This window comes from Podarcis tiliguerta (genome assembly GCF_965153285.1).
Source record: "Podarcis tiliguerta genome assembly, chromosome: 8".
In the NCBI taxonomy this organism is placed as follows: domain Eukaryota; kingdom Metazoa; phylum Chordata; class Lepidosauria; order Squamata; family Lacertidae; genus Podarcis; species Podarcis tiliguerta.
The window spans coordinates 22,977,647-22,988,765 of NC_139541.1; positions in this window are offsets into that span (position 1 = coordinate 22,977,647).

Here is an 11,119-nt window from a genome sequence, read left to right on the forward strand (position 1 = left end):
TTAGTCTGTTCAATGGCATTTCCCTTTACGGTCCAATTATCTTTCCTGAAGGAACGGTTAAAATGTACAATTTTAGTTTTAGCGAAGTTAATTGTTAACAGTTCAGTGTTACATTGATCACTAAACTTCCCTAAGGCACGTTTCAGCCCCACTTTGGTTTGAGAGAGGAGAACCGTGTCATCCGCATACATTAAAACTGGTACTTTTCTGCCGTTAGATAACACGGGGGGGGGGTTCAATTTCACGGCAACATGTGATCAGGGAGTTGACATAGATGTTAAATAAAAGTGGGGCTAATAGGCATCCTTGTCTGACTCCTCTTTGGACTGGGATTTCTCTAGAGAGTCTACCGTCCTGTGCGAGTCTTATCTGGAGGGTATTATTCTCATGAAGCTTAATCATCAGAAGTAATAACCTTCTGTTAATACCCATATTGGCCAATTTGGCCCAAAGCCTACCCCTGGATACAGAATCAAAAGCTGCCTTTAGGTCCACAAAAGCCGCATACAATGACTTTTTCCAATGTTTCACATACTTATAGACAAAGTAATCTAACACTAAGCAGTGATCTATGGTGGAACGTCCAGATGTAAATCCTGCTTGTTCAATTTCTAGCAAGTCATTATGATCTAACCATTCACATAATTTTAGACATAGATGTTTTGTGTAAAGTTTGCAGATCACATTCAGTAGACTAATTGGTCTGTAATTGGGTCAGAGGGGTTGCCCTTTTTAAACATAGGACCAATTATAGCCAGTCCCCAATCTTTAGGGATTTCAGTTGTCTTATCTATATATGAAAATAGATTTGCAAGAACCGGAGCCCACCAGTTTATTTTGTGCTTTCAGAAGTTCAGCAACAATGAAATCACTTCCTGGGGCTTTGCCAGATTTCATTTGTAGAATTAACAAAGTGATTTCAGTTTCAGATGTTGGGGGCCATGGTGTGTCATTATCTAAGGGGGTGTTAAGCAGTGCAGAGGGACGATGTTCCCTAAACAGCACTTTATAGTGCTCTTCCCATAAGTTTGCAGGGATTGTTGTGCCCTCGTTAGGAGCTTTGGTTTGACTGGAAATAATTTTCCAGAAGTTGGTATTATCTTTTTCTATTGACGCTTTTATGAGGGCCTGCCAAATGAGGGAGTCTGCGGTTCTTTTTTTGGTTTTTAATAACTCTTTGTTATTCCGGTATGATGGCGACCAGCACTCTACTAATGTGAGCTCGTTGATTTTATCTTTTTATTTCCCCTTTTCTTACTCCTTTTAAAGACTTTTAATGACTTCTTAATCATTTTAAAAATGACCTTTTAAAGACTTTTAAAGACTTTTTTAATGAACACTGAGTCCTGATAAATTTAAGCACCTCACCGCGTTCTATCCCACGCTTTGTATCTCCGACTTTTCTTGGGACCTTAAAGCTGAATTGATTATCTCATCACATTCCGAAGAGTTTACAGGAAGACTCATGGGCTGTCCCCACCACCAGTCTGGAGGCACAGTCGGAGCATAATTTAGTGTTATGCCGATAACCTTTGGCATACTCCTCCTCCCTGATTAGGATACTTTCAAGGAAAATACTCCCTCGATTCTTTGAAAAACCTAGGGAAGATAGAAGAGCGAGGGAAAGGGAGAGATGACTCAGCAATTAGACAACCCCGCTGATGCGAGGAGGGGGGCTGGAAAATGCTGCAGAGATTCTGAGGACTTAGAGGAAATGGCAGGCTTGCCTCTTACCAAGCAAACCAAAATCAGTGAATTCTTTTATGGAAAAACAAAGGATATTTTAAATACTCCGACCTTGAATAGCTTCACTCCTTTAGCAGAGATAATAGATAAGGAAACCACACCGAAGGAACCATCCATTAAACAACCTACTAACCCCTTAAACAACATCACGAAACCAAAAGGTCTTAAAAAAGTTCCAACTATGCCCATTCAGGCGGAAGACTGTATCAGAGAACAAGAAAACCATCTCTCTGAATTACTACTTGAACACTCTACCACGTTAGACCTTGTGGCTAATTCCCAGCAGCTTCATAAAGATATCTAATGGCATGGGGAACAATAGATGGGTGTCACTCACATGTAGATGATACCTCATTACCATCTCTCCTGATAACAACTCCCACCAGCTTAATAGGGATTTTCATATAACACAGAGCACCAACTTCCAGTTCATACCTAAAATATGACCCTTTCTGTAGAGGAAATATTTGGGGCCATTACAAGTCACGATGTCTTCAGGATTGATCTCCTGTACTGTTTATGTCATGTGGTTTATGTACTTAATGTAACTTGTGCACTTATGAACATTCATTTTATTTATGACACTTTAGAATTCTTATAACAATTGTCATGATGTCTGCACTCTGCTTCCATGGTTGGAATGTCTCTCAATATCAGCCACTGAAAAGGAAACTGCTCTTGTTCCTGGGTCCTGTTTCTGGGCAGTGAACTAGCTGGGCCATGACCCTGGTCCAGCAGGCGCTTCTTAAGTTCTTGTGCCCCCCAGAATATTTCTGAAATGACTCTAAAAACATAAGAGATTAGATTCACCTTCCTAGTTCTTATATGTGGTAATTATATTTTGCAATGTGTGTTGAATTAGTCTCCTATTCCACTGTATAATATCTGCCTCAGTAAGGGTGGGTAGTCTGGAATTTTTTACAAAATCTCCTCTATCCATCCTAAAAAATTCCTTCCATTTTTCAATCTGCCTTTAAAAATTGTTTCTGAGAGAATAAGATTAAGAGAACACAGCCATCAAGAGCTCAGAAGTTTAACTTCCATTTCTGAGGTACAAAATGGTCACTGAAGGAGCTTCTCCACCCCCATCGTTCCCTTATTGCGAGAAGCGAAGTTAGAGGGAACCAGGAAGAGGGCCTTCTCGGTAGTGGCACCCTCCTTGTGGAACTCTCTCCTTTCAGATGTCAAGTAAATGAACAACTATCTGACTTTTAGAAAGCATATGAAGGCAGCCCTGTATCAGGAAGTTTTTTAATGTTTGATGTTTTATATATGCTGTAAATTGCCCAGAGTGGCTGGGGAAACCAGCAAGATGGGCAAGGTATATTAATATATTAATATTAATATTAATATATTAGTATATTAATATTAGTATTAATTTGCAACTCTGCTTCTGGTTTTTGGATTTCCAGGTTCTCTTTCTGGGTTTTGGGTTCTGGGCACATACCCCTTTCTCTGTGGTAATTATATTTAAAGAGAGAGAGAGAGAGAGAGAGAGAGAGAGAGAGAGAGAGAGGAAGAGCACAAGATTCTGTGTGACAGCATTAACTGGTTGCATAGTACAGTGGTACCTCGGGTTACATACACTTCAGGTTACATACGCTTCAGGTTACAGACTCTGCTAACCCAGAAATAGTACCTCGGCTTAAGAACTTTGCTTCAGGATAAGAACAGAAATCGTGGTGCTTCAGGTTAAGAACAGTTTCAGGTTAAGAACAGACCTCCAGAACGAATTAAGTACTTAACCTGAGGTACCACTGTATTTTGGATGCACCATTCCCACAATATGGGTGTATCCTGAGTTTTTTAAATAGCCTCCCAAGTACAGTAACTCTGGATTACACTTCACATGGTGGACCTGCAGATTAGGTAAGACTATAAAAGCAGTCCTGCAGGATCAGATAAGAAGCCTCTCCCAGGAACAAGATGAATTCAGTCGCCTACTTTAGTGGAACAATGTGTGTTGAACGTGGGTGCATTTTACTTTTACTGACAGAGCGACACTTGTTGTGCAACCCACTATCTTCTAAATAAATAAAAGATAAATAAATAAATAAATACTGTTTTAATTTATTTTCATGGTACAGAACATCAGTTTTGAGAAAACAGTTGTCTACAACAGTAAACAACAAATAACTTGTCCTGATAAAATTACAGATGGATTTATTTTTTTAAAATCATGCCACTTGTTAAAGTTTCGTTTGATTACTCTTAGGAGATCACACCACATTTCCCCATGAGCTCTGGGCAGATTCCTGCCACAGTCTGAGCAATTTATGTATTCAATAAACATTTGCCATATGTTATAAAAGGAATATGGGTTGTGTTTGCCTTTTGCTGCTCTCGCCTGGCATGTTAGTTTCTCAGCCAGTGCTATACCAGTGAACCCTGTTTCCCACAGCGGCAAAACAGCTGACTTTGTGAAGCCTCTGGGCAAGTGCTAGGATAGAATTTATATGTTGCAATTCCTTTTGTAAAGGACATTGCAAACAGGTTGCTGTAGCTCATTGAGCAACATGTCCTCATCCTCCTTTTACCTTATGTAAAATCACAATGCTTGCTTTTCTTTGCTGCTGTCACTAGAGGTCAGAAAGGAAATGTTGATTAAACCCAGGGCTTTTTCTTCTTCTTTTTTCCCTTTTTGCAGTCATTGCTCACCTGAGCTTAGCTCTGGCACCTGTCAGGTGGGCACCACTGCCATTCTAAAAGAACAAGGGAGAAGTTCGTGATGAGCTCTGGCACCCCCTTTTCCTAGAAAAATACCATTGATTAAACCCACATTAAATCCTAACTTTCTGATTTAAGGCACCAAACATTTTAGATCAGAAGGAACATGGAATTTTAAGAATCACAAAATGAATGCCATGGAGGCGTAGCCAAATAACAATAACAATAACAGTTTACCACATTTAAATGAACAGAAAATATAGAGTTGTATCCCATACCTTCCAACATTGCTCAGTTGAACACAAAGGCTTTCTATTCTACAACAGTATCACCGCCTGAGCATTTCCTTCTGGTAAAGTACAAAAGTCATTGCATGGACAGGTGGAGTCCCCCAAACCCTGGGCAGCCCCTGTGTGGAATAATGACTCAAGACAATGTGCTATGGGATTAAAATTGGCCGCAACTTTATTATATTTCAGATGTGGGTAGACCTTGGCTCAGCCATTGGGCGTTTATCCCTCCCAGTCCCCCGCCGGGGATCTGGGGAACATCAGGGTTATCCAGTGGGGGGGGGGGGTGGGCTGGCTCTGGAGAACATATGTTCAAGCAGAGAGAGCCCACCCCCATTACGCTGCCATCCCAGGGGAGAGCAATGACGACCTCTAGGCATACAGTCAAAGCCTCCTCTCAAAAAAACCCTTTAACGGGGAATCCTGGTATTGCCGCCACAAAGAGGAAGGGGGCGTGGGTCCCCGCTGCACGCCCCCCTCATTCAGGGAAGATAGATTAAAGGATTCTGCCCAAGGCCTGATACCGCCAAAGTTGTGACGGGAAAGGCAAACCTCCCAATGCAGGGGAATTCCTTTCCGGCCCTTCAACAGCGACCCTGACGTAGCAGCGCCCGTTGCAGGGTATGGTTTTCTAGGCTTCCATATGCCCTTCTTCCCTCCACAGCCTGTCCAAGCTTTTCACAAAAGGTTTCCACAATTTAACAGGAGACAGAATATTCCATCAACCACTGATTAGAAAAATGTTGCACCACCCAAATTTAATCCTTTGATATGATGGCATATGGATATGATGGCATAAATGAATGTTTCCTTTTTTTATAATAATTTTTATTGAGTTTTCCATTTAACAATCCATTCATATCACATTAATTATTCCAAGTTATACCAATACAAATCATAAAGTCCAAATATTTTGCCAAATTATAAATTTTTGTTGGGGGTTCCCATGCTTCAAGTTCAGTAGGGTCCAATCATCTCATATTTGTGCTGCTTTTAGTGTTCAGCAGTTCCATCTTCCAATCTTTTTAATGTTATCCCTTTTCTTCTTAATAGCCTCTGAGTTGTTTCCACAGGTGAGTTAAAGTAAACAATATTATACTTCTGTGTGAACTTTGTAAGGCTCTTCCTCTTTTAAAAACTGGTAAGTCTTTTGTTTGCAGTAAATCTTAACACGCTGATCCAAAAGTCCTCCTCGGGTGGCAGACGCCATTTTTTTCAGTTCCAATGAAATAAAATCTAGGCATTTGCTCATTAATTTTCCCAGACAAGTTGCACCAGAAATTAGCCTTTCCAGGGGAGATGTGCCTGGAAACTTAGAGTACAAACATGATAACAGAGTAAAGGCTTGCCTCCCCCTATGGCTATTAATCTCGCAATATAGTGTGTCTCATAATGGCGGATCCCAATTAAAAACTGTGTCATAGGAGAGCCTTTTATTTTCTTCCCAGATATTTCAACAAACAAAGGCTTTAGTTGATATTTTTATTTCCACACAGTTTATTTTCCAATCTCACTTGCTCTAGGTCGTTTTGACGGTTCTTCGGGGGGGGGGGTTGTTAGGTAATATCGTAATAAGAAAACATACCGGCATAGATGTTATTCTTTGATGTTATCTTCTTTCCAGTCCACTCCATCGCTCTTAACTTCTTAGTGGCAGATTTAATTAGCAGCTAAAGTACCCCTTTCTTTGCTCGAAGCATGTGCAAAGATTCTTATTTCCAGTTTTTTATCATAAAAAATGCAACTTGGGTCGCACTTGGAGACAGCGTCCGGGAGATCCGAACTCGCTCGAGGGCTTTCCATCCAGTGCCCTCACCCCCTCCTTCTTTTGAACTCGGGGGTGATTTATGGGCAACCGTGGATGAAGCTGCATCTCCCCTTACACCGGGGAGAAAAACGGGAGGGTGATTTACTTCCATATCAGCCCCTTAATTACCTCGAGTGATGGCAATTACTTAATTACCTGGAGAGATGGTATTGTCGGCCATCTTCCAAGGCTCCCCTAGCGGAGCCCCTCATAAATGAGTGTTTCCTAATATCTATTCAAGTTGGCGCAACTGCTATATGCATATTAGAATGTGATTTTATTGAAGGATTTTATATGCAGAACCAACATCTGCTTGACATCTTCAACCAAAGTGATCAAGTCACTAATCCTAAAGACACTTTGTATAAATAAATCCCATAATTAATAAAGGGGGCATTAGTCCACTCTACATATTAGAACGTAAGGCTGCAGTCACATGAGGAACCAGGAACAGCAATTGTTTTCTGTAATATCTGAACATGATAAAAACCCTATATGACCATTTTCTACCCGTTCACCAACACACATTTACTTTCAGTGAAATCATTTGATCTAAGTGACACCTGCTATCTGGAAGGCTAACCCCAAGGCACAATATTTTTGGCAGGTGGTAAATGAATTAAATAAATTCACCCACATGTAGATGATCCCTCACCCTATCTCTCCTGACAACAACTCCCAGCAGCTTGATTTTGTTGTTGTTTAGTCGTTTAGTCGTGTCCAACTCTTCGTGACCCCATGGACCAGAGCACGCCAGGCACTCCTGTCTTCCACTGCCTCCCGCAGTTTGGTCAGGCTCATGTTTGTAGCTTCGAGAACACTCTTCAACCATCTTGTCCTCTGTCGTCTCCTTCTCCTTGTGCCCTCCATCTTTCCCAACATCAGGGTCTTTTCCAGGGAGTCTTCTCTTCTCATGAGGTGGCCAAAGTATTGGAGCCTCAGCTTCACAATCTGTCCTTCCAGTGAGCACTCAGGTCTGATTTCCTTAAGAATGGATGCGTTTGATCTTCTTGCAGTCCATGGGACTCTCAAGAGTCTCCTCCAGCAGCATAATTCAAAAGCATCAATTCTTTGGCGATCAGCCTTCTTTATGGTCCAGCTCTCACTTCCATACATCACTACTGGGAAAACCATGGCTTTAATAGAGCAGCTTGATAGAGATGTTTAAATAGCATGAAACACCAAATTCCAGTTTCAGCAATTGTAAACAATTGTGTCATAAATCTCTATGTGGCACATTCTTATCCATTCACCAACAAGCATTTATCTCCAATGAAATCATGTTATCTAAACAACACCCGCTACCTGGAAGGCTAACCCCAAGGCGCAATATTGTTGACAGGTGGCAAATGAATTGAATACATAAATTATTTTTAAGCAGTTATTTTTCCAATCTTCATCCAAATATTTGTTATACAGGTGCCAATAATCTGTAATTAGCTCAATGGAACAAAATGAGAGTGCGCTATCTCATACATCCTGATGACTCACGTTGCTTCAGTTGTTTGTGTGGTACCACAATACTACTACTACTACTACTAATTTACTACTTATACCCCGCCCATCTGGCTAGGTTCACTCAGCCACTCTGGGCAGCTTCCAACAGAATATTAAAATACAATAGTCTATTAAACATTAAAAGCTTTCCTAAACAGGGCTGCCTTCATATGTCTTCTAAAAGTCTGGTAGTTGTTTTTCTCTTTGACATCACAAACGTGCGAAAACATTGCAAATCCATAGACTGTATTGGAGACTGTCTATCTTCTGCTATTACACTGAGAAACATTTTTTGCCCTGTCAAGTGAATAACATAGGTTTAACCTGGTTAAAGGTAAAGGGACACCTGACCATTAGGTCCAGTCATGTCCGACTCTGGGGTTGCTGTGCTTTATTGGCCAAGGGAGCCGGCGTTTGTCTGCAGACAGCTTCCGGCTCATGTGGCCAGCATGACTAAGCCTCTTCTGCCAAACCAGAGCAGTGCATGGAAATGCCGTTTACCTTCCCGCTGGAGCGGTACTTATTTTTCTACTTGTACTTTGAGGTGTTTTCGAACTCCTTGGTTGGCAGGAGCTGGGACCGAGCAACGGGAGCTCACCCCGTCACGGGGATTCAAACCTCCGACCTTCTGATCAGCAAGTCCTAAGCTCTGTGGTTTAACCCATAGCGCCACCCGCGTCCACCTCCTGTAATTAGCCATTTAGTCATTACGTAAATTAAATGGATGAAACCATTCATTAGGATCACAACTTGTATGTCATAATTACCCTTCACAATGCCAGTTAGGGCACTTATGCCTTCAGCACGTTTGCAGTCTGACCCAGCTTTCTGCTCCAGAATGATGCACAGTATTGAAAACAGGTTATTGTTGTTGTTGCTTTTTAAAAAATAGCTTTTATTAAGTTTTCAATTTTACATCTTAAAATAAACATTTTACATACTGTTAAATATCCAACGACTTCCCTCCTTCTCTTTCCTTGGTTCGTTTTATGAATCTTTCATTCCTGCATATTTTGCTACAACCATATTAGTCGACTCTCCACTTTTACATCACTCCAACATTACACTGTTGATTTTATCTTAATACTGCCAGCATTTCCAGCTATGTATAGTTATTTTCCATATACTCAGTAAATATTTTCCACTCTTCTTTGAATATATGTTCTTATTGCTCTCTTATTCTATATGTTAAACCTGCAAGCTTTGCATATTCTACCATCTTAAGTTGCCGGTCGTCTTTGCCTGGGACCTCCCTCACTTTCCATTTTGAGGCTAACAAAACTCAGGTCGCCGTTGTTGCATACATAAATAAATTTTGTTGACACTTAAGAATTTCAGTCTGGATTATTCCCAACAAAAATGGACTCTGGTCTTTTTGGGAAAGTTATTTTAAACATTTTTTCAGCGCATTATAGATCATTTCCCAATATTCTTTTACCTTTTTATTATTATTTACAATAATATTTATTATTTTTCATACATAAACATAATGAAAAAAGAAAAAGTTGACAATAATAAAGGAAAAAGAATGAAACAGTAAAAAAAGGAAAAGGAAAAAGAATATGAAACATACAATACAACAGATCATCACTTGACTATCACTTAATTAATTAATTAAAATCCATCTTCATAAACATATTATTTGGCCTCCTCAAATCTCTTCCATCTGAATTTCTTAGTAATTATATATAGCAGTTTACAATATCATTATTTCATAAACCATATCACAGTCTATTCTTTTACCTTTTTACATGTCCATCACATGTGAAAAAACGTTGCCTTCATTTCTTTACATTTCCAACACATATCTGATTCTGCTTTATACATCTTAGCCAATCAACGCAGGGTTAAATACTATATGTGAATCATTTTCATATAGTTCTCTTTCAATGAGTAACATGCTTTAAATTTCAAATCATTCTTCCAAAGTTTCTCCCAGAGGTTTAAATCTATGTTGTGTCCTATATCTATTGCCCAATGTGTCGCTTAGGTTTTAACTAGTTCGTCTTTTGTTTCTCATTCTAATAAAAAGTTATACATTTTGGACAATAGCTTGTCCTTATTCTGTAAAACTTGTCTTTCAAATTGTAAGCTTTGGTCCAGGAATCCATGTTTTTAAAATCGAACTTAAACACATCACATAACTGATGATACTGTTAAGTTGTGGGTGAACATATCAGATGACACAGCGATTCTTCAAACAGCTCTTGTTTATTCAAAGTCCCAGAACAGAACTGGGTTCAGCCAACCAGCTCAACTACAAAGCAACAGTAACAACTTTCTGTAACTATCCAATCACTGAATGTCACTTTCAATTTCTTATTTGCATATGTGGACCTGAGTGAAAACTATCTACAGTATCCCCCTGCTGGCCCAGGGTGAGAACTTCAGTACATAACAGATACTGTAACCAATTGGTAACTTGGCTCCTTATATCTTCCATTGGTTTCAGTCAGGATTTCCTCCCTGTAATCTCCAACAAGTATTAAAAACAGGTTAAAACAATTGACAATCTCAGAAATAAAGTGGGGCTCAAAAAATATACATCTGAAGTATGAAAAGCCAAGGTAAAGAGGTGCATCTTCAACATTAACCTGAGTTTTGTATTGAAGGTGCCAGATGCACTTCTGCAGGGAGAAAGTTTCACAACCTAGGGGCTACCACAGAGGATGCCCTCCCCAAGCCTCCTGAGCTTTTGAGGGCAGTGGAGCTACCAAGACAGCCCCCCTTAGCACCTGAAAGGGCCTGTAGGGAATTGTAGAGTTGGAAGGGACCATGAGGTTAATCTAGTTCAACCCCCTGCCATGCAGAAACCTTTCACCCAACGTGGGGCTTCAACCCACCACAGCATTTGATATTTTCATTCACATATGTTCATTCGAAATAAGATGGAGTGTGTACTCTTTTTCATTACTGTTTGTATTACAGTTTATAATTTTTGTAAAGTGATATGTCATGCAGGTCATCGTCTGTAAAATTTTATTTTCAGTTTATGAAACAATTCTGTATTTTCCCACCACGCTGATGAAGATCTACAAAACAGCAGTCAATATCCGGAATCTCTGTTCAGTGTTGGACTTTATATTTGCTGAATACAAAAAGCTTCACAGCT